The sequence below is a fragment of the Miniopterus schreibersii genome, assembly GCF_964146895.1.
Source record: "Miniopterus schreibersii genome assembly, chromosome: 2".
NCBI lineage: Eukaryota > Metazoa > Chordata > Mammalia > Chiroptera > Miniopteridae > Miniopterus > Miniopterus schreibersii.
The window spans coordinates 82395019-82421988 of NC_138102.1; the positions used below are offsets into that span (position 1 = coordinate 82395019).

Below are 26970 nucleotides of genomic sequence, written 5' to 3' on the forward strand. Positions count from 1 at the left end.
TCAGTCATTTGCCCATCCCTAGCTTCAAGAGAGGCCAAAAAATTATCTGATATATTCTGAGTTGGTGGCTCTGGCAGAACCACCCTGGAAGAATGCATTGGGAGGGACCTGGCTATTGGGGAGCTAACCAAGAGACTCTGCCATGTTCCTTCATGCAGGTTATCTTATTTGAAAAACTTTGTTTTTATTCTTTCTATCTAGAATATTAATATGCATGAACTGAGAAGGCTATGAGCAAGCAATTCATCTGAAATTGATTTTCCTGTTTACCTGATATCATACAAAAATAAGTTGCACAGACTGAAATTTGCAGATAAGTTTTCTCCGTAAATGCTAAAGCTTACTGTATTTTAACCATTTGTATGCCAACCTTTAATGAAACGCTTTCCTTCTATGTCTTATTTGGTAATGTGTCTGGACATAATTTAAAACTTACTGAATGGCAGGGCTGCCATTATGGGCATCAGTTATTATACTATGCATAAACACTGTGATGCTCCTGGAGGCTACGTCTGCTACAACACTGACTGCTCCTATCTTGCTCCAGGTAGCATGCACTGTCCTTCAAATATCCGCCTCTCCTTGTGGAAGTACCTCCTCCCTTGAAGTTATCCTTGGTTTTTGCTGTCACTTCTATCACCCAGAATTTCTAATGTTAGTTCCTGCTGCTATTTGTACTTTCATCATAACTTAGGGCAGCATGGGAGAAGGCCAGGAGAAAGCCAGAGCTTTCCCGCACGGACATATTGGTAATGAGAATGCCTGGCAGAGGCAGCTCTGAAGCAAGGGCCCCAAGAGAAAGCCAGAGCAGTTTGGAGGCAGCTTGGTTTATTATTCCAAAAAGCTGAGATGATGTTAAAACAGATTATATATGTGATCCTGAGGAAGCTGATGTTTTATTCTTTCTCTGCTGTGAAGGATCAGGAGGTCTGTGCTCTCTCCTTGGCTGGGAAGTTTTTCACCTACTAGGATGGGGGTGGGGGTGGCGGGACAGGTGTTCCCCTAAAGTAGAGCACAAGGTGCAGCTTTCCTCCTGCAGTAACCCAGGAGTAACACCAGTTACAACGTTAAAGGCTTTGTGCTAGTTGCTGTGGAAAATAAAAATACCCAAGAAGCCCAGCCTGGCATGGCTCAGCAGTTGAGCGTCAACCTAGGATCCAGGCGATCGGGGTTTGATTCCCGATCAGGGCACATGCCCGGGTTGTGGGCTCCATCCCCAGTCAGGGGTGTGCAGGAAGGAGCCGATCAATGACTCTCTCATCATTGATGTTTCTATCTCTCTATACCTCTCCTTTCCTCTCTCTGAAATCAATAAAGATATATTTAACAAAAAACAAACAAAAAAAATACCCAAGAAGATAATATCCCTGCCTTCAAGAAGTTTATGGTTGATAGACAACCATACATAAGAAAGACTACAATAAATACTTTAAAGGATAAACGGTTCAGAATGACCACTTTAACTCACTAAGCCTGTCTCACAGAAGTAGGCAAGAGCTCTAAAAAGAAGGTAGAACATGGGGAAGACATTAATCAAGACAGTACTCCAGACAATGAAAACTCTGGAGGCTCTAAGGATATCTGCCTTGCCTCTATGGCAGAAGCATTGCTCCTGGAATTAACAGATAAGAAGAGTTGCACATCTTTCTGGAATGACTGCATCAAAATAGCACCCTCCTTTTTAAGTTGTTTAATTGATGATCTTGTCTTGGGAGACACAAAAGGTTAGCTTTGATAAGTTCCTTTTGTTCTTGACTCTACTAGGGTGGAGGTCTTGTCCCAAATTAAAACCCTTTGTGCTCCACATGCCCTAAGTGTTACCAATGATGTAGCAAAGGCAAAAAGAATAGTCTATTATGGGTTCTCATAAGTAGGGTGGTGGGTATATGGGACAATTATCACTCAGACTGGAGTTTTTCACACCTTACCTGATGAAAGAGCCTTTGCTGTCATGTGAGGTTTTAGATTTGGAAGGCAAGCACTTGGTCCAGCTGTTGCTTTTTCCCTACACTTTCTCCCTACAAATCAAGGCAGAACTGTGTGATCAAAGACTTCCTGAGACAGGGGTTAACTAAGCATAGGTTAGCACATAGTTAACTCAATTAAACTTTTCTTATAAAAATAATATCATCATTGATTATGTACAGCCAATTCTTATTAGTCATGGATTGCATATTTAAGAATTTGCCTACTTGTTAAAATTTATTTGTAACTCCAAAATCACTGCCCATGGAGGTTTTGTGGACATTTGTGGAAATGTGCAGAGTGGCAAAAACTTTTAGTTACCCAAAGCACACATCCCTAGTTGAGGTCAAATAAGCTGGTACCCTGCCTTCTTGTTTCAGCTCTTATATAGGCATCCTTTCTGTGGTCTTTTTAGTGCCACACTTTTTATATTTTTTGGTGATGTTGCTATTTAAAATGCCCCCAAAGTTAGTGCTAAAGTGTTGTCAAATGTTTCTAAGTGCAAGAAGGCTGTGATGTGCCTTACAGACAAAACGTGTGTTAGATAAGCTTCAAATGAGTTGTAATGCTATACTCCTTAAACTTATACAGTGCTCTATGTCAATTATATCTCAATAAAACAAAAAAAATTTTGAAAGCATAGAGTTCCACTTTCACATTTTTACCTCACAACCTTGAAATATTGTTCTTCTGATATCATCCATTCTCCTTCTTCCAAGCTCTCAAAGTTTACCTATCTTCACAGCCTTGACCAATGGGCTAAATCTTACAGCTTGAGGATGAGGCTGAGGCGGAAGAAAAAGGAAGAGTGACAGGGAGAGAACAACTTGCCAGGTTCCTTAGGGAAAGTGGAAATAGAAGCTCTATTGTTCTAGAGCAAGGTTGGCAATTTTTTCTGTAAAAAGTCATATAGTAAGTGTTTTAGGCTTTGTGGGCCATTCAGCTTCTATCACAAGTACTCAACTCTGGTGTTGTAGCAGTATTCTAGCCATGAAAGATATGTAAATGACAGATATGGCTGTGTTCCAATAAAACTTTATTTACAAAGACAGAGAGCAGCAATGAAACAATAAAAAAATAAACAACTGATTCTAAAATGACCAAAGGTCTGTTTTCCGAAGAGGCTGCTCAGTTAGTTTCATCCAGGGTAGTGGTCCATCCTTGAATGTGGAAATGCCTGTTAAAAGATCACTGAAAATGGATGATCCGTTAGAGGCAAATGAAAGACGAAAAAAATGGATCATTGCAGTGTAACCAAAAGAAAGGCATCTGCAGCAAAAGATGATGAATTACTGGTGTTGCTATCTAAAGTTGAGAAATCATCAGAGAAGATCGTGAAAATAATGCAAAGTTTAGGTATTACACAAGTTTTGGAGAACAGTTAGGAAGCTTGAAAATCTAATTGGTATCTCCTATGGACCATGTTTCTTAACAGGGGAAATGAAGAAAACAAAAGAACTATTGACAAAAGTAATAAAACAAAAACTGTTTGAAGAGTTCAGAACTTTCTAACAAAGAGTTACATCATCTTGACAGCTACGAATTCCTTCAAGCCATTTTAAATTGAGGCATTCAGAAGAAATGAACTATGACTGCCAACCTCTGCATCTGCCTGTTCATATATAAAGGAACAGAGGAAATGTTTGTAATTAATCTGCCCAGTAAATACCAGATCACAGCACTAGGCAGGTGCATGTCTAGATAAAATTTCTTGCTGCTAATTTAAACTTTCCACACATCAGTAGATAATCTCAATGTAAATAATACATTTCTTCTTGACCCTTTAATGAATAAGTCAACATGCAGACAAGGATCTTGACTTATAGTCTATATCATGTACACTTCTCTATATATGTAGCATTTGTGGGTAGACTTAATAAAGCATTTATGAAAATGAGGGGGAAAAAATGGCCAAAGGACTTGAATAGACATTTCTCAAAAAGAAGAAAAAAAAAAATAAAAAAAAAATACACACACACACACACATATATACACACACACACACACACACAATAAGTACAGGAAAAAGTACAGAACATATCTAATTGTTAGGGTAATGTAAATCAAAACCACAGTGAGAAGCCACTTCACACCCATTAGAATGACTACTATTAAATAAAAATTAATTTAAAGTAAGAAAAAACAGAATGTTTGTGAAGATGTAGAGAAACTGAAACTTTCATTCATTGTTGGAAAGGATGTAGAATGGGGAGGATTCCAAGATGGTGGTGGATTAAGTGGAAGCTACACTGACACTCTCCCAGGACCAAACTGGAATTACAACTAAAATATAGAAGAACCATCCTGAACAATCAACTGACGATTAGCTGGAGAGCACCCTGATAACCAAGGATGTAAAGTAGAGACTGCATAGAGAATGGTAGGAAGTGCAGGGGTGCGAGAGGGCTGGCTGGCAGCAGCAGCTGCAGGTCTAGAGGGATATCTCAGCTGTGGGAGATTCCCACTGAGAACTCTGGGGTCTAAACCTCAAGGTGGGCTCCCCAGCCCAGAGCACCAGAACTGAGAAGGGTGCCCCCATAACATCTGGCTGTGAAAAGTAGCAGGGTTTCTGTCTGCCATGGAGAGATGGCTAGAAATGCAGGCACCCTCTTAAAGGGTTAGCACACAAAGTTTTGTGTGCAGCCACTGAACTTGGGCTCTGATAGAGAGAGTGGAAGGTGGACTGGAGCTGCATGGGGAGAATTCGGAGATGTTGGCTCAGGGGATAGAACTCAGAGGAAAGTCATCTGGATTCCTGTGCTGAGTCATTCCCCCATACTGGAGAGCACATCTTTCTCAGTTAGACATTTACCTTCCAAGCAGCTTTTGCCAGGGAGGAAAGCAATTGTCCCACCTTCTTGAAAAACCTCTCACCCAACCCTGTGGAGTTTCTACAGCCTGAGGGTCATTAAGAGGCTGAATAACAATCAGCCTCTGGGTACTAGGAGTCTTTGCCTTATTTGCTTCTGGAGCCAGGGCTTGGAAAAACAGGTCATGGTGGACATCTTGGTGCTATCCAAACATACCCAGCCCAAGCAGAGAAAATCACAAGCTGTGGAGTGCAGAAAACTTCAAATAAGATACTCAAGGCCAGTCATAAACAGCATCTGACAATGGCCTTCACTAGAGACAATCCAAAAGACTGTGAGCCCTAGCAGATCTACCTAATACATAAAAGCAAATCCAAACAGGCAGACAAAATGGGGAAACAAGAAAACAAGCCCCAAGTGAAAGAACAAAAGAATTCTCAAGAAGAAGAGCTAAATGAAATGGAGATAAGCAACCTATTTAATATAGAGTTCAGAATACTGATCATAAGGATGCTCAACAACATGAAAAAAGATATAGAAATTATGAAGGAAATTAAGAATGACATAGAAATTTAGAAAAAATAAAATAAAAACGTTGGAAGGAATAAATAGCAGATGAGGGGAAGCCAAGGATAGGATCAGTAAATTAGAAGATGGTAGAAAAAAATCACTCAATCAGAGAACCAAGAAGAAAAAACAATTAAAAAACAGGACAGTTTAAGGGAGCTGTGGGACAACATGAAATGTAATAATAATCACATCATACGAGTGCCAGAAGATGTATAAAGTAAGGGTTAGACAACCTGTTTGAAGAAAGAATGGCAGAAAACTGCCCTAACCTGGTCAAGGAAAAGTCACACAAGTTTAGGAGGCAGAGAGAGTCCCAAGCAAGAAGAACCCAAAGAGGCCCATGCCCAGACACATCATAATTAAGATGCCAAAAAGTCAAGGCAAGGAGAGAATCTTAAAGGCAGCTAGAGAAAAGCAATCTGTTACCTACAAAGAAGCCTCCAGAAGGCTGTCAGCTGATTTCTCATCAGAAAATACAGGCCAGAAGAGAATAGCATGAACTATTCCAGGTAATGAAAAGCAAATATCTGAAACCAAGACTACTCTCTCCAGCAAGGCTATCATTCAAAATAGATGGTGAAATAAAGAGTTTCCCACACACAAAAAAATGGTTAGAGTTTAACACCAGCAAACCAGCATTGCAAGAAATGTTAAAGGGGCTGCTGTAATAAGAAGCTGAAATAGAGAGAAAGAGAAACATCAGCATAAAGAAATAAAATTGCCATAGATAAGTACCTATCAATAATAACCTTAAATATAAATGAATTAATTGCTCCAATCAAGAGACATAGGGTAGCTGAATGGATAAGAAAACAAGATCCAAATATATACTGTGTATGAGAGACCCACCTCTGAACAAAAGACTGACACAGGCTGGAAAAAACAAAACAAAACAGCAACAAAAAACTTCTGAAGGACTTTAAAGGCGAGAGTAACAGCAATCGTCATAGTAGGGGACTTTAACACCCCACTTACTTTACTCGGTAGATCTCCCAGATAAAAAAATCAACAAGGAAACAGTGACAAGGAAACACTCTAAATGATACACTAGATAGGAAGGACTTAGTTGAAATTTACAGAACATTTCACCCCCAAAGTTGTAGAATATACTTTCTCCTCAAGTGCACATGAGACATTCTCAAAAATAGACAAGTTAGGACACAAAAGAAGTCTCTACTAGTTCAAGAAGATTGAAACCATATCAAGCATTTTCTTGGACATTTACATGATGGAATACTATTCAGCTGTAAAAAAAAAAGATCCCTTACCCTTTGGGACAGTAACGGTGGGACCTGGAGAATATTATGCTAAACAAAATAAGCCAGTCAGAGAAAGAGAAGTATCACATGATCTCACACATATGTGGACTCTAATGAACAAATTAAACTGATGAATAAAATAGATCCAGAAACATGGAACAGACTGACAAATCTCAGAGGTAAGGCAGGGGTGGGTAGGTGGATGGGGAGAAATTAACCTAAGAACTTGTATGCATATATGCATAACGCATGGACACAGACAATAAAAAATTAAACACAGGATTACCATATGAACAATTCCAACTCCAGGTATATACCCCAAAGAAATGAAACCAGGGACCTGAACAAGTATCTGTATGCCAATGTTCATAGCAGCATTATTTACAATAGCCAAAATGTGGTAATAAGCCAAGTTTCCATTGACAGATGAATGAATAAATAAGTGTAGTATATACATTTGATGGGAATATAAATTGGTGCAGCCACTATAGAAAACAGTATAGAGGTCACTCAAAAATTTAAAAATACTACTACTTTATCATGAAGCAATTTCACTTCTGGATATTTATCTAAAGAAAACAAAAACACTAACTTAAATGGATACATGTACCCCCATGTTTACCACAGCATTATTAGCAAGAGCCAAGATATGGAAACAATCTAAGTGTTCACAGATGGACGAATGAATAAAAAATTATAGTATTTACATTACTATAATTTTCAATTGGTCATAAATAAGAATGAAATCTTGCCATTTGTAACAACATGGAGAATTTAAATACAAATAAGGTCATAGATACACCGAACAGACTGATGGTTGTCAGAGGTGGGGAATGGATGAAGGGAGTCAAAATGTAAGAAGAAAAAATAATATGAAATATTTACATTTAAAAATATATATATAGTACAAAAAAAATTCTGGCATGCTTAACATACAGATGCTATCATATTTTTAAGAATCTTATTATAGTAATTATATGCATGTAAATTGCTGCTTTTGATAACAAATGAGTGCCCCATGTTGAATGAGGCATGTTCAACAGACCCTAATTTAGACAAAATTTTTTACAGCAGAGTCATGGTATGTTTCTGAAAATAACAAATTTAGTTTAAAAAAAAAAAATTGAAAGAAAAAAGAAAAAGACATGCATGAACTATTAATTTTCAGAAAAAAAAGCCCCAAATGCCAACTAACATATGAAGAGATGCTCAAACATGTTAGTGTTTAGAGGAGTACAGATTAAAAGAATAATAAGTAATCACTCATTCTTATTTACAGGCAAACTTAGAAAGCTGGCTCACATGGGATGTGGGCATGAGGCACTTCCATGCACTGCCAGTGGCAGGATGATGGTCCTACCCTCTGTATCACTTACTGACATTTCTCCCATGGGCCAGCAATTTCCTTCCTGGGTACACATACCAGAGAAATCTCCACACAGGGCCAGAAAGTGAGATATTTGAAGCAATTCATTCTAAATTATTTGCAGTGGTGTAGAGTTAGAGGCAGGCTGGATGTCTACTCCAGGAGGGTGGCTGGCTAAAATGGAGTGCTCTGCAGCAAGAAGGAGAAACAGACCAGTGGCCACATGGGGGCAGAAATGGATATTAAAATACAGTGATGTGTGAAAAAAGCAAAATACAGCACAAGACTGTAAATGTCACACAAAATAAATGTATGTGCACAAAACAACAATTCATATTTTGTGAGAATACATACTAAATAAAGGTACATATTAGACTGTTTGCTTTGGGGACTATGAAGTGAGATATATCAACAAATATTTACCAAAAATTTAGCATATACATACAATGGAATATTATTTTGTTTGTAAAAAAAAAGAAGGAAATTCTAACATGTTACAATATAGATGAGCCTTAAAGACATTATGCTAAGTGAAATAGCCAGATATAAAAGGACAAACATTATTTTATACACTTATATGAGGTATCTAAATAGAAAAATTCATAGAGACAGAAAGTAGGATTGTAGTTATCAGGGGCTGGGGGTAGTGTTTAATTGGTACAGAGTTTCTGATTGGAAGGATGAAAGAGTTCTGGAAATGGATGTAGTTGCACAATATTGTAAAATGTACTTAATGGCAATGACCTGTCCACTTAAAATGGTTAATATGATAAATTTTATATTATGTATTTAAAAATTACAAAAAATAAAAGTTAAAAAAAATAAAACAGGCAGCAGGCCAGATTTGTCCACAGGTCATAGCTGTCCACAGGCCATAGTCTGTGAATATTTGTGAAGAAGAAGCATATGATAGTTAGAATAAGTTAGGTTACACTGCATTAACAAAGAATCCCAGAAATTTCAGTGGCCTAAAACTGCAAAAGTTTATTTTTCACTCACATCATATTCCCAGTATATCGGCAGGTCAGTTTTGTTCCATGTAGTCACTGCCTCTGGAGATGTCACCAGTTCTCCATGATGCTTTAGGGCTCACCATTTCAAGGAAAGGGCAGAGCTAGAGGGTCACACAGCAATTAAATGCTCTAGCACAAAAGTGACACTGGTTTCTTCTGCTCACAACTCATTGGCAATAACTTCTTTCTCGACTTCAAGGCAGCAGCAAAGTACAATCCTCCTAAGTGCCTGGAAAGAGAGAACTGGATTTGTGAGAACATTAGAAGTCTCTATCATAGTATATATATCCTACAAGATACTCAAAACCCAAGATAATAAGTTCAGGATTATGTATATCTGTTCACCAGGGTTATTGTATGTTGTTCAATGGCTATGATCATGAATGTTCTATTTTAATAAAAATGATAAATTATTTCTAAAATCATTAATTATAGTGCATATGAAAAAATTCCAGAAATAGAATCCCAATAAAAATAGAACCATTATTAAAAACCAAATCTTATTGACCTGGATATAAGATAAAGTTTTTGAAATATAAAGTCTTAATTTTCAAAATGATTTTTTAAAATTTTAATTAGACAAATACATTCAGGCACATGGAAAGCTCAGTTTCATACACCCCAGGAAAGAATGACAAGCCTTCTTCCTTCTAACTCTATTTTTTTTAATTGAAACTTGTATTACTGCTATCATAATTTATTTATTTAGTTTTAAATATCTTTATTGATTTCAGAGGGAGGAAAGGAGAGGGATAGAGAGATAGAAATATCAATGATAAGAAAGTCATTGATCGGCTGCCTCCTGCACGCCCCAAACTGGAGATAGAGCCCAAAACCCGGGCATGTGCCCTGACCGGGAATCCAACCCCGATCGCCTGGATCTTAGGTGAACACTCAACCACTGAGCCACTCCCAGCAGGGCACTGCTATCATAATTTAAATTTCAGTGTTTCTCTAGCAGCCCCCAGACACCAGTGTTGGACATCTCTCCTGCCTATCCAAACTCCATGGAAACGGTGTCTCAAAAGCCCAATGTCTCTTTGGGAGCAAAGCATTTTTAAACATAACATTAACAATATTTACAATAGAGACTGAAACTATTTGACATCCCCAATTTTTTAAGTCATTCCTAGTATACTCAAGACCTTCCCCTGGGGTCAGGTTTGTGAGGTCTTTTGGAACGGAAGCTGCTGAGGTCTCATCAACACACAGGGAGTGTGGTCCTGCCTTGAGAGGATACTCCTGACCAACAATCAAAGGCTGTTTTATTTCTTTTTTTGTTTACTTAAAGAAAACTTGCTTTATTTTCATGCTAACTTGGACATATAATCAGACTCTTTCTCACTTGTATGCCCAGCATGGAGGACAAGGAGGAAGCCAGGACGAAGGATGGAATTGTTCAAGGTCACAGTCAAGAGAAGATTCGGTAATGTTGGGGTGCAGAGTGGTGAGAGAAGTTGCTTCACAACCTCTGCCCATTGCTCAGGCCTTGAAAATATTTACCCAGAAATGTGTCCCCTCATAGCTCTTCTTTTAACCCCAAATTTGCAATTCCAAATCCCTCATTCTGCCTTTCTCTCCTTGCTTCTTTTTCCTCTTCCATGTACACTGTCCCCTCCCTCCTTGTTCCCATCCATGTATTTCAGTAAACTAAAAATAACTGTCTGTGTGACCTTCCAACAAAAGCCCTATAATCTAAAGAAAGAACTACATCACATAAGGTAGTGTCAAGATTTCTCTGTAACAAAGAGTTGGGAAAAGTAAAATCTGTTACCTCCTGACACCTTAGTTCACATAGAAGATTGAGCTCCACAGTAACTAGAGGATGCATCTTTGCTTCACCTCTAGCTGCATGGAATGCAAGTGTTGCTTAAAGAAACCATGGTTGGCTTGTTCAGTAGCAAACAAATCATAGTTTCAGAATTCCAATGTTGACTCCACAGAGGAATTACTTTCAAGCATGCCTACTACACTTCTCTGGGACATATAACCAGCTTACCAGCCATTAGTCACTTTATCTGTCCCGTGCTCAAATGTTGGATAATGTATTGCTCTGTAAATATCATCAAGGCTTTTTAAGATTTGAGTTCTTTGCTGAATTGCACTTTGAAGTGACATGCACAGAGAAATGAAAGAATAAAAGAGATTCCTTTATTCCCTGCAGCGAGGGACTATTGCAATTATCTCAGCAGGCATACTTCTTCCTTCTACTTTTTCCCTTTCCTTTGTCACCTCATATGGGTAACAATAAAGAGAATCAACCCAGCTGTTGTGGCTCAGTGGTTGAGTGTCAACCCATGAACCAAGAGGTCACAGTTCGATTCCTGGTCAGGGCACATGCTCATGTTGCAGGCTTGATCCCCAGTTGGGGGCATGCAGGAGGCAGCTAATCAATGACTCTCTCATCATTGATGTTTCTGTATCTCTCTCCCTCTCCCTTCCTCTCTCTGAAATCAATAAAGCATATTTTTTTTAAATAAACAAATAAAAAATAAAGAGAATCAATTTGCAAAATAAAGCTAAGAGCTGAATTGACAGTAGCATCTTCAATGGAATGCTGATATAGAAAGTGCTTTTACTTTGATTCACAATATCTGTTCTCATGGAATGCTAGCTGCATCATGCAAATGTAAGCATCAACACACTTAAAAATATTAAGAACTTTATAACAAGAGGAAAATAGTTATTTTTGAAAGAAAGAATTAAGGACCTGTTCAACTGCCTCTTGGGGCCTGTGGTTGACTTCTATTAAAATGAATACACAATCATAATGTTATCTGCAGCTGAATGTTTAATGACAACGATGGTGATGATGATGACTATAGCAATGTGATGGCTTTACTAAGAAAATACTTTTTTTTCTTTTACACTAATTGCTAGGTGCCAGATATTCTACTGCAAATTTGATGTGGAATCCACAAGTTTGCTCTTAAATACACAAGGCAGTGCTGTATTTATAGGAGATTCCCTGGGACAGTTATGCTCATGAGAGATAAACCCCATGAAAATAAATAATAGTGCCCACCCAAATGAAGCCAGTGATTCTTCTTAAAATATTGATCATTCACTACGTTTTCCAAATGTCAAAGCATATTAGTTATCTATTGCTATATAACAAATTACCTTAAAACTAGATAGCCCACAAATGGAACTTCTTGTGTTCAGTAAAATGCATTCACTTTTTTTTAAAATTTGCATTTTTACTTCTGGTCAAGATGGTGGAATAAGTAAATGCTGAGCTTGCCTTCTCCCATTACCACATAAAATTACAACTAAGTTATAGAAAAAACACCCATGAGTATGACCTGAAGACTAGCTGACCATAAGTCCTATAACTAAAGATATAATAAGAAGTCAAATCAAGACTGGTAGGAGTGGTGAAGATGTAGAATGGGCTGGTCATATACCCATGTTGTATCAATGAACACAGACAATGGTATGGGGAAGCCTGGGGGTGAGGCTGATGTGGGGTATAGGGGAATCAATGGGGAGGGGAATGGGAAATCTGTAATATTTTCAACAATAAAGATAAATTTTTAAAAAGAATGAGGAGGAATATCTTGGCTGTTGAGATTCCTCTAAGGAGCAAGGTGTCCAAGCCCCACGCTGGGCTTCCCAGCCCAGAGAACCAGTGCCGATAAGAGGAGACTCCTACAACATCTGGTTGTGATAATCAGCAGAAACTCAGTCTGAGTGAGATAGAGGGCTGCTGTAGACCCAGGAGTCCTCTTAAAGAACCTGCACACAGACTCACTTGCTTGCATAACTTGCTCCAAGCTCCAACAAAGGGACAGCTGCTCAAAAAGCACCAAGGGTCATATAGGGAGGAACTGAATTGTCTGGCTTCAGGGCAAGAGCTTTAGGACAACTCTCTCTAGGAGGCTCCATTGTTTCTTTGTTAGGCCTCCCCAGACACTGATAGGTGCAGGTGGGCGCCATATCTGAATCTCCATCAACTTGGCTAACACCACTCACCCTACTCTGGTGTTTCCCTGTAATCTGCCCTACTCAACCTGAGCACCAGATCAATCCTTTTTCAGGGGCTGATCCTCACAAGTGGCCGGCTGACCTCAGCTAACACTACTGACTTTTCTAAAATCTCTTAAAGATTCACAAACCCAAAACAAGCTGCACCTGACCTCAGGTGCTTGCTAAGCAGCCTCCAAGCCTGGCACTAGTAGTACCTGGCCTTGGTTCACAGTATAACAAATCCCAGGTACCTCCAAGTCCATCAGAGGCAGCAACCACCTGCAGATAACTCCGTAGCTCCTACCAAGTGGTCCCAAGACAGACATAGGCAGTGGCTGACCTTGGCCTGAACCAGAGCCCTTCCTGAGAGGCCACAGTGACAATCTTTGACCAAACCATAATAATGTCTAATTAGCTCCACAAATGACACATCCAAAAGGTGAACTCAGTAAGCACCAAAGCCCCGCTACAGTGAATCCCACTCCATAGGGTCAGTCCTTACACAACAGCTTGTCTGCTGAAGTAATTGCCAGTCCTCACAGTCAGTCAGCCTGAGAATTAATTTCACCCACTGATGTGTCAACAGCAATCAAGGTTCAAATACCAGAGGAGGTCACACACAACCCATAGAAGGGACATCCGTAAAGTACCCGACCCACATGACCAGTGAAACTGCACCACCGGACCCCACAGGACACCTACTACATAAGGCCACTCTGCCAGGACTGGGAGATATAGCTGATCTACTTAATATGTAGAACACAAGGAAGCACCCAAAATGAGGAAACAAAGAAACATGTCCCAAATGAAAGAACAGAACAAAACTCCAGAAAAAGAAATAAATGAAAGGGAGGCAAGGAATCTAACAGATATTGAGTTCAAAATGCTAGTTTAAAGAATGCTCAATGAACTTAGGGGAGGAATAGATGAACTCAGTGTGAACTTCAACAAAGATATAGTGAACAAAACAAAAAAGGACACAAAATATAAAGCAGAACCAGTGAGAAATGAAGAATATGATAACTGAAAGGAAGAATACATTAGATGGAATCAAAAGCAGGTTAGATAAATCAGAGAATCAAGGCAGCAACTTGGAAGACAGGGTAGCAGAAAAGACTCAATCAGATCAGTAAAAAAAACAACAACACAAGAATCCAAAAAAATGAAGGTTGTTTAAGGGATGTCTGGAATAATATCGAACATAACAATATTAGCATCATAGAGGTACCAGAAAGAGAAAAAAGAGAGCAAGAGATTGAAAACCAGTTTGAAAAAATGCTGACAGAAAACTTTTCCATTCTGGCAAAGGAAATAGGCGTGCAAGTCCAGGAAGTGCAGAGAGGTCCAGGACTGGCACAAAATATTCAAAGTGGTGAAAAGTAAGGACCTACAACCAAGATTACTCTATTAACCAATTTAGAATTAAAGGAGAGATAAAGAGCTTCACAGATAATAAAAAGTTAAGCAGTATATCACCACCAAAACAATATTACAAGAAATGTTAAAAGGATTTCTTTTTTTATTTTTATTTTATTTTACATTTATCTTTATTGTTGAAAGTATTACTAATGCCTCCTTTTTCCCCATTGATCCCCTCCCCCCTGTACCCATTCCCCCAGGCCTTCACCCCCTTATTGTCTGTGTCCATGGGTTATGCATATATGCATATAAATTTAAAGGGACTTCTTGAAGAAGAAGAAAAAAGTTAGAAACAATATAAAGACAAAAATTCTTACTGACAAAGGTAAACACATAATAAAAGCAGTGGATCAACACTAAAGCTAGTACAAAGGTTAAATGGCAAAATCAGGAAGATCATGTGTAATTACAACAGTAAATTAAGGCATACACACACAAAAAAAAAGAAGTAAAAAATAATGACAAAAGAAGTAAAAAATAGTGACAAAAACATAAGTGTGGGGGAGTTGAACAAAAATGGTAGTGATTTTCAAATCTGTTCAAACAACTTGAAATGGACTGCTATAAACACAGCTTGGTATATATGAAACACATGGTAATCACAAACCTAAAATCTATAAGAGATATACAAGAAATAAAGAAAATGGAATCCAAACACCCACTGCCCAGTGCCCATACCTTAGCAATCAGGAGCCTCCTCTGAGCTCAACACCAGTCCCAGCTAAGCAGTGGCTCCTTCTCAGAATTCTGAGTTTTAACTGTATGGGATATCTCTTCTATAGTTCCAGTTTTTAATAATTCCAACCTCTTCTCTTTATTCCATGATACCTCCATGACAATTTAGTTTATTTTGCTTTCATTTAGCTAAACATTCTTTATATTAAATTCTCCCTGTTAAAATAAAACAAGAGTTAAGGATTCTAGTTCCTGACTGATATGCATTTTACGTAATTGCAAAAAAGAACCAGGAATATGGTGTAATGGACACCGTTGTTTGAAACATGAAATTGAGGTAAAGTAAAAGGGAATATAAGCATGCTTTCATCAATGCTTAGGATCATTTAAGGTCAGACAGCAAAATAATAAGCCATAAAATGGGGGAAAATTATAAGACCATTGCTTTAAACATGAAAAGATAAACCTATTACTATTAAGACTTTTGAGTTTTTAAAGCCACTTTTTTTTTTTTAATATATCTTTATTGATTTCAGCGAGAGGAAAGGAGAGGGATAGAGAGATAGAAACATCAATAATGAGAGAGTCATTGATCAAGCCCGCAACCCGGCATGTGCCCTGACCAGGAATCGAACCCCAATCACCTGAATCCTAGCTCGATGCTCAACCGCTGAGCCACACCCGGCCGGGCAAGATTTTTTGAGTTTCTAAAAATAAAGTCAGATACACAGGGAAACAAGAGTACACCCAGAACTCCTCGGGAGGGCTAAAGGGAGACAAGTGGTCCTCCTTATGGGGAAAGACTAGAGAACAGGCTGTCCTGTTACAACGTTTAACTGCATACAAAGTTTGCTAAGGTTTCACTCTAATGTGAAAATTAGGAATCTTCCATCTAGTAATCAAAAGTGAAACCTTGTGTTCAGCCACCCCATGTATGACATTAAAAGCAACTTTGTGTCACCATGCTGAATATTGAAAAACATTAACTGCATCCTCAACCAACAGCAAAGATTTTTATCAAACTAAGGCTATATTGTCCTGAATTAGCAGGTATAGATTAAAGAATAAAATAAGTTCAGAAGTATGGTTTAGAAGAAAACTGTTTTCTGATTTTTTTTTTTTTTTAAGTGATAGGGTGCATATAAAACAGGCTGGTTTCATGGTTAAACTAAAGATGGCCCAAACCAACTGGTTGTGATCCTGTAGAAGCACCAATAAAAAACTTTCTAGCTTCTCTCTCACACTGGCTGGTTATCTCACCAGCTGCTTTATTCTTTTTATTGCTTTATTCCTTAGTCTGGCTATGATTTACATGTTCATTTTTCTAAATATATTCTGGAGGGTTGAAAGACATCATTACCACAGCTACAAATTGTGCTGAAGGCTACTTCTTTCACCCAATATGTAAAGGAAAGAGTATGAAACATGAGCAAAGAGTCATTGACACTTATGAATCCAGAAGTCAAAGAGATGGAATTTAATGTGAGTCGAAAAAAGAATATTAAATCAACCATATTATGAAGCTATAAATATATACACAGTAACTTCTAGAAAACTATAATTTAAATTTTATTACACAAGTGCTTATTTTAAAATTGCTGGATGAAACTAAATTAGCTCTTCAATATGATTAATTGTTGCCCTTAGTTTGGGGTGACATTTTGTTGGAAGACTTTAAGAAAATGTTATCATATGTTATGAGTTTGGTGAAAGTCTTTAGAACTTTGGGATGTCGTCAGAAGACCTAATTTATTTTATTGTTGAGAATATTACAGATGTTCCTCATTTTCTCCCCTTTACCCCCTCCCTCCATCTCTGATCCCTACCCATTCTTTACCTGTCTATTGTTTGTGTCCATGGGTTGTACACATATGCTTATAAATTTTTTGGTCAATCTCCTCCCTACCCCTCCTCCTCACCTTCTCTCTGAGGTCTGTCAGTCTGTTTCATGCTTCCATGTCTGTGGTCCTATCTTGTTATCAATTTCTTTTGTTCCTTAGGTTCCTCATATAAGTGATATCATGCGATATTTGCCTTTCTGACTTGCTTATTTCGCTTAGCATAATATTCTCCAGGTCCATCCATGCTGTCCCAAAGGGTAAGAGATCCTTCTTTATTACAGCTCCATAGTACTCAACAGTGTAAACATCCCACAGCTTTTTCATCCACGCATCTACTGATGGACACTTGGGCTGTTTCCAGATCTTAGCTATTGTACATTGCGCTGCTATGAACATAAGGGTGCATATATTTCTTCTGACTGGTGTTTCAGGTTTCTTAGAATATATCCCAAGAAATGGAATCACTAGGTCAAATGGCAGTTCCATTTTTAATTTCTTATGGAGCCTCCATACTGTTTTCCACAGTGGCTGTGCCAGTCTGCATTCCCACCAGCAGTGTACTACTGTTCCCTTTTCTTCACATCCTCTCTAGTGCTTATTGTTTGCTGATTTGTTGATGGTAGCCATCCTGACAGGTGTGAAGTGATACCTCATTGTGGTTTTAATTTGCATCTCTCTGATTATTAGTAGTGTTGAGCATTTTTACATATGTCTCTTGGCCATCTGTATGTCCTCTTTGGAGAAGTGTCCTTTGCCCATTTTCCATTGGATTGTTAGTCTTCCTCTTGTTGCATTGTATGAGTTCTTTGTATATTTTGGAAATTAGCTTCTTATCACATGTACTGTTGGCAAATATGTTCTCCCAAACCATCAGTTCCCTTTGCATTTTGAGAATAGTTGTTTTTGCTTTTTAGTTTGATGTAGTCCCATTTGTTTATTTCTTCCTTTGTTTCTCTTGTCCTAGGAGATGTATCGGTGAAAATTTCACTACATGAGATGTCTGTAAGTTTACTGCCTATGTTTTCTTCTAGGATTTTAATGGTTTCATAACTTACATTTAAGTCTTTTATCCATTTCGAATTTATTATTGTGTAAGGTGTAAATTGGTGTGTCTAGTTTTGCTTTTTTGCATGTACCTGTCCAACTTTCCCAACACCATTTTTTGAAGAGACTGTCTGTACTCCATTGTATGCTCTTGCCTCCTTTGTCTAATATTAATTGACCATAATGGTGTGGCTCAATCTCTGTTCTGTTCCATTGATCTATATGCCTGTTCTTGTGCCAGTAACAGGCTATTTTGAATACAGTGGCTTTGTAGTATAGTTTGATATCAGCAGACTCAAGGTATCAGCCAGGGCTGCAGTCTTATCACAGACTCAAGCTCTTCTTCAAAGTTCACTGGTTACTGACAGAATTCCAGCCCCTGTGTTTATAAGACAGAGGCCCTCAGCTTTTAGAGACTGCCCACCACTTCTTGCTATGTAGCCCTCTTTACAACATGGAAACTTATTTCTTTTAGGCCAACAAGAAAATGTCTCCACCAACTTTTTCTGTCTCTGACCTCTAGACCCCATTATAAAGGTCTCAACTGATAAGGTGAGGCCCACCAAATTAATCTCCCATTTAGTAAAATTAAAGTTCACTACTTAGGGGACTTAATTACATATGTAATATCTCTCTATCTTTGCTATATAGTGTAGCATAATTAAGGAATTGATATGCCATCATCTTTGCCATGGTGTACTGGTTAGAAGTAAATTACAGAGCCCTCCAACAATCAAGGGAGGGAGTCATCTTAGAATTCTGCCTACCATTCTATGTAATTCTGCTAATGGATCATTGGGAGTCATCTTAGAATTTTACCTACCATACTATTTAAGCCAAAAATAACATTAAAATTGTGAATATAACAACTATGGAATGTTTTTTTCAAGTTTAGAATATAAAATTAAAAGAACACTTACTTTTAGTGATCCTTAGAAAAATCACCAGGGAAATTAGTTTAAAACATAGATATCCCAAGCCCCACATCCAGATATTCTTATTGGTATGCAAAGAGTTGACCAGGAATCTGCATTTTAAATAAGTTCTCCTTGAAGATCTGATGCAAATGGTGACCATGTATTGAAAACCATTAATATAGTGCTTCCATAATTAAAATTCTCCCTCTGCAATTTGGACCAGAGAATACCTCCAAGTGGGTTTAGCCCTTGGTTTTATAAAAACTATATTTCACAGGCTCCAATTCCCTGCTTAGCACCTAACATATTAAGAAACCTCCATATGGTTACAGGAAATACCCTAAGCTATCAGCCTATATCCACTCTAAACCAAATATTTTTTTAAAAATTAAATAGCATAGAGTGGATAGAAACCTGGTTTCCTCTCCAACAACAATTAATTCCTGCCGTTCTTAAAGAAAGAATAGGAGTAGTGAAAAGACTAATTCTAAAGTCAGCCAGTAATTTCCCTCAAGCAGCATTCCCATTAGCTGCTGAGACCCTTGCTGATTTTTGAAGGTAGGGATTCCTTAGAAGCCCTATGGTAGAAATAGGGTGAAAAAGTAGTAACATCCCCAGCAATGTGACTCCCTATTTTCCACATAGACTCTATCTGACTAACTTATGAAACAACAGCAAAAGATGCAAGGCAGTATGCAACTGGGTTGGGTTAGGTTGGGTTGTGAAACCTTCAAATGCCAGAATTTTTCAGAAGAGAGAAACAGTGAGCAGAGTTGCAGAATTTATTGAGGGCATAGAGAACATCCTCTTACCTAGAGGGCAATAAGGGGTTATTAAGACAAGTAAGAGAGAAGAAACCCACAGCACTTGATTCACTCTAGTAATAGTTATTGAGTGCTTATAATGCATGGCATAGTTACTCTAGGCATTTTTACAAACCCTCCATATTTTGCACCAGAGAAAAAAGGTCAGCTTTCTCACTGCCTGACATTTTCCCTTCTTGTACAGGCTATCAAGCACATAATACGCCTCTCACTATAGGATCACTTGTGATAAATAAAAAGAAAGGCGTTTTTAACAATTATTCTTAGTTCTTCTTCCACCCAAGGATTCCCAGTCGTGCCACCTAGAGGTCTCCCTTACAACTTAACTGGGCTTCTGAGAAAAATTCTCAAAGACTGAGAAAAAGAGGCACATCAGTACTGTCTGTAAGTATAGCTCTTAGGGAGTAGGAAATAATGCATGTAGCTTAGTGACCATATGGGTGACCCAGAGAAAAGAGGTGGAATAAAGCAACCAGATTTGCAGCCTCATAAGAGTATCAGGGCAGAAAGGTACACTGTTATGATTTCCCCACAAGTTAATCTGAAAGTTCACAGCAGCTGACCCGAGGGAAGTGAAGTATTTAATAGGTAAAATCTGTTTGTGCCTTCCCTACCTCCCAGGTCACATGTATACTCTTTCTTTGCCATCACTATATCACTGAGGGTTTTTTTTTTTCCCTATCAAAACAAGTTCTCAGGAAAAAATCAGAAGGTCATATATCTGAACTTAGACAACAGGTTAAATTATTATTGTTTTCATTTTTGAAATGATTAAATATTTTTAAATGATTCTTTTGTGGTGAAGATTACAGCATTAGTGGACAAAAGAGATTTGTTATTATTGAACTTATTTAATGAAAAACAGAAAAATTTCCAAAACATTTCTACATAATCAGTCCTTTGGACTTAAACTTTACAAATACTTAAAAAGAAAGGTGGAAGAAAATATAGTATTTACTCCAGTCTCTATAGTTCATTGAAACATAATGTCCAAATTTCCTGTTTCAGCTCCAACATGTAAAGTACTTAGAATTTGTCATTCCTGTCCTTTTGAGAAAAAAGGGAGATAAACTGAAATCAATGAGTTTTCTAGTACCCACCAAAGAATCAAAGTTGCAGGGAAATATACCACCCTAAAATCAAGAAAAACAGGTACATACAGAGAGTCACCTCTGGAGCAGAAGTCACTAGACTGGTGAAATAGTAGGAATATTTGAGTGGTAATTTTACTGAAGTTCTGGGGGATGCATTTAAACTAGCATAAGAGTGAAAATACCCTTGGGTGTCTGCAAACTTCTGTGACTTTACTTTTGTAAATCCCACTGGTTCTTATGATAAAAACCTTAGAAAAATCCCCTCATTGCCTCTCAGGGAAAGAAGAGTACTAATTTTGAAATATACCCAGAACATTGTTTATAACAAAGACTACTGTAGAAGACAATATTATGTGAAGTTTTTCTCAGCTTGGTAAAGGGCATTCCTCTCACTCCAAACCTCTAGCCATCTTGTCTTACCTAAGATAAGAAGAAGGAGTGGAGAACATAGTCAACAGGGATAAGAAGTTCAGAGAAATAGATTGAAAATATTGGAGCCAGGCAAAGAAATAGATAAAAGGAGATAAATGAAAGGGATATAGCCTCACTAAAATACTGAGATTTAACCATAAGCTTAAGGTACACTCACCTTTTTTCATATTTTATGGCCATGCTAACAGGGCTCTTGTATAAAAACAGCAGATTATAGCTGAAAGAGGTAAAAGGCAGAGACTTGATATGATTTTGCAAAATATATCTGATGAAAGTCTAGTATCCAAGATAAAAAAAGAACTCTTAAAATCCAACAACAAAATAGTAAATAATGGTTTAAAAGACACTTGGATTATAATGGGAAGAAAATCCATTTACCAACCTTAGAGCGTCTGCCAAATTGTGGAAACTCTTTCTGATATGGGTGGCAATGAAAAGCCTTATGTGTTGCCCTCCTCCTACCCATTGATTACATGTGTAGTAACATCATCCAGGTGCTCTAGCCAGCTGGCCAAGGTTATCAGATTGTACACCAAAATCCAGGCCCACATCAGCTCTACAGTTTGCCTTTGGGACACCCCAAAGCCTGCTCCAGCTTCAGCTTCCAGCTGGCCTGCTAAAGAGGCTCTGACATAGGAACTTGCTCCCAGGATTTCTCACAGCTTATGTCCACTCCAGTTACAACTCTGGACCTCAGTGTGACTTGCCACTGGAGCTTCTTAAGGCTCAGGCCTGTCTTAACTATGCTCCTAGCTAGCTTGTTAAGACATCCCAAGTGAAGTTTGATTACAAGATTCCCCACAGACAAAGAGAGCTCCAGCTTCAAGCCCAGACAGCCTGCAAGGCAGCTCCAGCAAGGCTTTCCCCTGGGACATCCCACAGCCCATGCCTACTGTAGCTTCATCTCCACCTGGCCTGCCAAAGGCACCTGACACAGGCAGTCTACAAAAAGGAAGTTCCTACACAAAGCTATTCCCTCAAGACCATGAGACGTTGCTCTGTCAACTAATTCATAGAAACAAACACAAAGAGAAAGCCAAAATGATGAGACAGAGAAATATTTTCCAAAAGAAGGATGGGGGGGGGGGATAAACAGAATGGAGTCTAGCAATCTACCAGAAAAAGAGTTCAAAATATTGCTTATAAGAATGCTCAATTAACTTGGAAGAAGGAAGAGGAATAGATAAACTCTGAGAATTTAAATAAGAGGTAGAAAATAGAAAACAAAACCAATCAGAACTGAAGAATACAATAACTGTAATGAAAAATAAAGAAAATCAACAGCAGAATAGTTGATGCAGAAGAACAAGTCAATGAGCTGGAAGACAAGCTAGAAATTACCCAATCAGAACAACAACAAAAAAAGGAATAAAAAAATTATGATAGATCAAATGTCATGATAGATCAAAAACTGAGGATAGGTTAAGGAGCCTCTGGGACAACGTCAAGCATACCAACATTCTAATCATAGCAATCCCAGAAGAAGAAAAGAGAGAAAAGAGTACAAAAACCTATTTGAAGAAATAATGGTTGAAAACTTCCCAACCTGGGGAAGAAAACAGATATACAAGTCCCAAACAAGATGAATCCAAAGAGGCCCACACTGAGACACACCATAATTAAAATGCCAAAAGTTAAAGATAAAGAATCTTAAAAGCAGTAAGAGAAAAACAGCTAGTTACCTACAAGGGATTTTCCTCATAAAACTGTTAGCTCATTATTTCAGCAGAAATCTTGCAGGCCAGAAGAGAATGGCATGAAATATTCAAAATGATAAAAGAGAAAAACCTACAGCCAAGAATATTTCACCCAGCAATATTATTATTCAGAATTGAAAAAGAGATAAAGTGTTTCCCAGACAAACAAAAGCTTAGAAAGTTTATCATCACCATACCAGCATAAAAAGAAATGTTAAGTAAACTTCTTTAAGTGTAAAAGAAATGGCCAAAAATAAAAATAAAAACTATATAAAGGCAAACATTTAGTAAATGTAGTGGATCAACCAATTATAAAGCTAGTATGAATGTTAAAAGACAAAAGTAATAAGAGTATATGTAACTACAGTAATAAATTAAGGGATACACACAAACATATGCACAAGAGATGTAAAATATCATGTCAGAAACATAAACATGGGGTGGCAAGGGGAAAAAAAATGTAGTTAATTATAATGCATTCCAACTTAAGTAACCATCAAATTAGAATGCTAGAAATATGTCTTGTTATATATGAATTTTATGATAACCACAAACCAAAAACCTATGAGATACACAAAATATAAGAAAAAGCAATGCAAACAAATCACTAAAAAATGTCATCAATGTACAAGATAAGAGAGAAAGAGAAGAAGAAAGGAACAGAGAACTATAAAAACAACCAGAACACAATTAATAAAACATGAAAAAACACATATATATTCATAATTACTTTAAATGTAGATGGACTAAATGTTTCAATTAAAAGACATAAGGTGAATGAATGGTTTGAGAAAAAAAGAAAAAGGCCCGTCTATGTGCTCTCTTCAAGAGACACAGTTTAGATCAAAAGACACACATAGGCTGAAAATGAAGCAGTGGAAAGATATTTCATGTAAATAGAAATTAAAACTGTACTTATATCAGACGAAGTAGATGTTAAAACAAAGACTGTAACAAGGGACAAAAAAAGACATTACAAATAATAAAGGAATCAATCCAACAGGAGGATATAACACTTGTGAACATTTATGCACCCAACGTAGGAGCATATAAATAAAGCAAATTTAACAGATATAAAGGCAGAGATCAACAGTAATATAATCATAGTAGGGGACTTTAACATCACACTCACATTGAGAGATCATCCAGATAGAAAATCAACAAGGAAACAGTGGGATTAAATGACACACTATATCAGATGGACTTAACAGATATTTACAGAATATTAGATTCAAAATCAACAGAATGCACATTCTTTCCAGTGCACATGGAACATATTCCAGTATAGACCACATGTTAGGCATTAAACAAGTTTCAGTAAATTTAAAAAGCTTGAAATTATATCAAGCATCTTCTCTGATCAAAGCAGTATAAAACTAGAAATCAATTATAAGAAGAAAAGTGGAGAAAACAGACACATGTAAACTAAACAACATTTTAGTAGACAATCAATGGAGGAAATAAAAAATATATTGTTACAATGAAAATGGAAACACAATGATCCAAAATCACTGGGACACAGCAAAAGAAGTCTTAAGAGAGAAATTCATAGCAACACATGCCTACCTCAAGAAACAAGAAAAGTCTCAAATAAACAATGTAACGTTACACCTAAAGGAACTATAAAAGGAAAAACAAACAAAGCTAAAGTAAGTAGAAGGTAGGAAATAATAAAGATCTGAGTGGAAATAAATGAAATAGAGACAAAAAAAGATGACATAAATGAAATTAAGTGCTGGTTCTTTGAAAAGATAAGCAAAATAGGTATATTTTCATTCAAACTCATAAAGAAAGAAAAAGAGAGGGGCCAAATAAATAAAATCAGAAATAAAAGAAAATTGACAACCAACACCACAGAAATACAAAAGATTGTAAGAGAATACTATGAACATATGTCAACAAGTTGGACAACCTAGAAAAAATGGAAAAATCTCTAGATATTTCAAGACTGAATAAAAAGAAACAGGAAAACTGAACAGACCAATTACTACAAACAGAATTGAATCAGTAATCGACAAACTCCCAAAAAACAAAAGTCCAAGACCAGATGGCTTCACAGGTAAATTCTACCAAGCATGAAAAGAATTCATACCTATCTTTCTCAAACTATTCCAAAAGAATTGAAGAGAAAGGAAAGCTTGCAAACTCATTCTACATTCAATACGGTATCAGCACCCAGGTCTTTAGGACCATCCTTGTTTTCTCCTCTGCTTTTTAGCTCACCAATTTTATCAGTTCCACCTCAGAATATCTTTGGAATTCATCACTCCTCTTTAGCCTCACTAGTTCCACATCGGTCCAAACCCTCAACGTTTCTTGCCTAAACTATGACAACAGTCCATTGACTAGGATAGCTTCCCTACCACTGATCTCTTCCTATAATAGTTCATCTTCCATACAAACTCTAGCAGTAGCTTTCTCAAAACAATTATAATCCTGTTTCTCTGATGCTTAAAGTTCTCTTCTGACTTTCAATTGCTCACAGAACAAAATATGCATACTATGACATACAAGATACTTACTACAATACAAAAGATCTTTCACAATCTTGGCTCCCCAAAAATTTCTAGCGTTCATTCTGGCATATTCTTTTCTCCTTTTGTTGTACTTATAAAAATGTAAAATAAGTATTAGATTATATATTTTTCTTTGACCAGACATTAACTTCTCAAAGTGACTGTGATCATTTGAAGAGTGATCTGCTAAAGACTAAAACTTGAAAGGGTGGAGGAAGAAGAAGGTTAAGGAGTCATTCTCATCTCTAGCAAGGGTTTTCAGAATGACACCTTGATTGTGCATGAGAGGAAAATCACTATAGAAAGCAAGACTTGGAGTGAAGATGTTGGAGTCCTTAAAGGCCATCAGGGGAGCCATTAAGTGGGGGAAGGGTAAATAATCCTATACTCCAATGAAGTAAATGTAATAAGGCCTTTTGTGGTTCAGGAGCTGAAAGGGTGTAAAGCTGCCTAACCCTTAATAATATTGATTGTCAGCAAAATATAGGAAATTATTTCAGAAGGAACAGATCCCAGAGTTAGTCAGTAGTGTTCATGGGGCTTCTGGTGCTTTAGAAGATGACTAGATGGGTCTGAAAATGTGAGTATGAAAAGTGTGCCCTTGGAAATTTGGGTGTGGGACACTCTTACCTAAGCATGACACAGAGATAGTGGATTATCTACCATTCAGACGGTCTTTCAAAAATTCTCAGTGGCTTTCACAGACATAAGGCAGAAACCGACATTCAGAATATGTCAAAGGATCATTTGCCCACAGCGACATCATGTGGCTGCAGGAAATAATGACCCATCTCCTGTTCCCTTTACTAACCTCAACTTTGAAATCATGTAAATTCCTAGAGTTCAAAAACTATCAGGAGGTACCCTAAAAGGAAGATGTTAAACTTCTTCCTAATTTGGCATTTGAGAGTTCCAGTTGATTTTGCTGTTGTTAAAATGGAAAAATAAAGGCTTTATAGTCATAATTGTCCTCTAGTAAATATAGAGATTCAAAAAGGGGGGAAAGTATTTACACCTAATACTACTGAAAACTGGGCTTTTTTTAAAAGCCCTGGAATCATTTTTATAAATGAAATGTACAGGAAACTTTGGAACTCTAGAACAAAAACCATCAGAACTGTTCTGGCTGATGTGGAAGTTGGGGGCTTGGAGCCCCTGTAATTCAGAGTCCCCATGTGCTTGCCCAGCCCTAAATAGCAGACTCTGACCCCCTCCACAAAACCCAAGCGCCCTCCATTTTTTGCTGATGGAAAGCTCATGAAGAATTTAAAAGAGAGGGTATCACCAGATCATGTGTGTAAAAAAAAAGATATTTTTAAGGGTTTGGGGAGGACAAGGCAATATCGGGAATAAGACAGTTGAATGGTAAACATTTCATCAAAGGACAAACAAGCCTTTTGACCTATATAATGTCATGAATAATGTTAGATATCAATACACATAACCTATTTGTAAATCAATATAAAAAACATGTGTTGGAAAAAGAATAATCCTTCAGTTCTAATAAGAGAGAATCGTTGACTACCTTGAAAATATGATTATTAAATAGTTCTTAAATA

General features: G+C 37.4%; 1 pseudogene across 1 annotated transcript; it reads left to right on the top strand.

The window, feature by feature from the left end:
• The first annotated feature begins 3200 nt into the window (after window positions 1-3200).
• LOC308552459 (centromere protein R pseudogene) lies at window positions 3201-3572 on the top strand (annotated as a pseudogene). The gene has a single exon. The product of its transcript is annotated as a centromere protein R pseudogene (transcript).
• Window positions 3573-26970: the final 23398 nt, after the last annotated feature.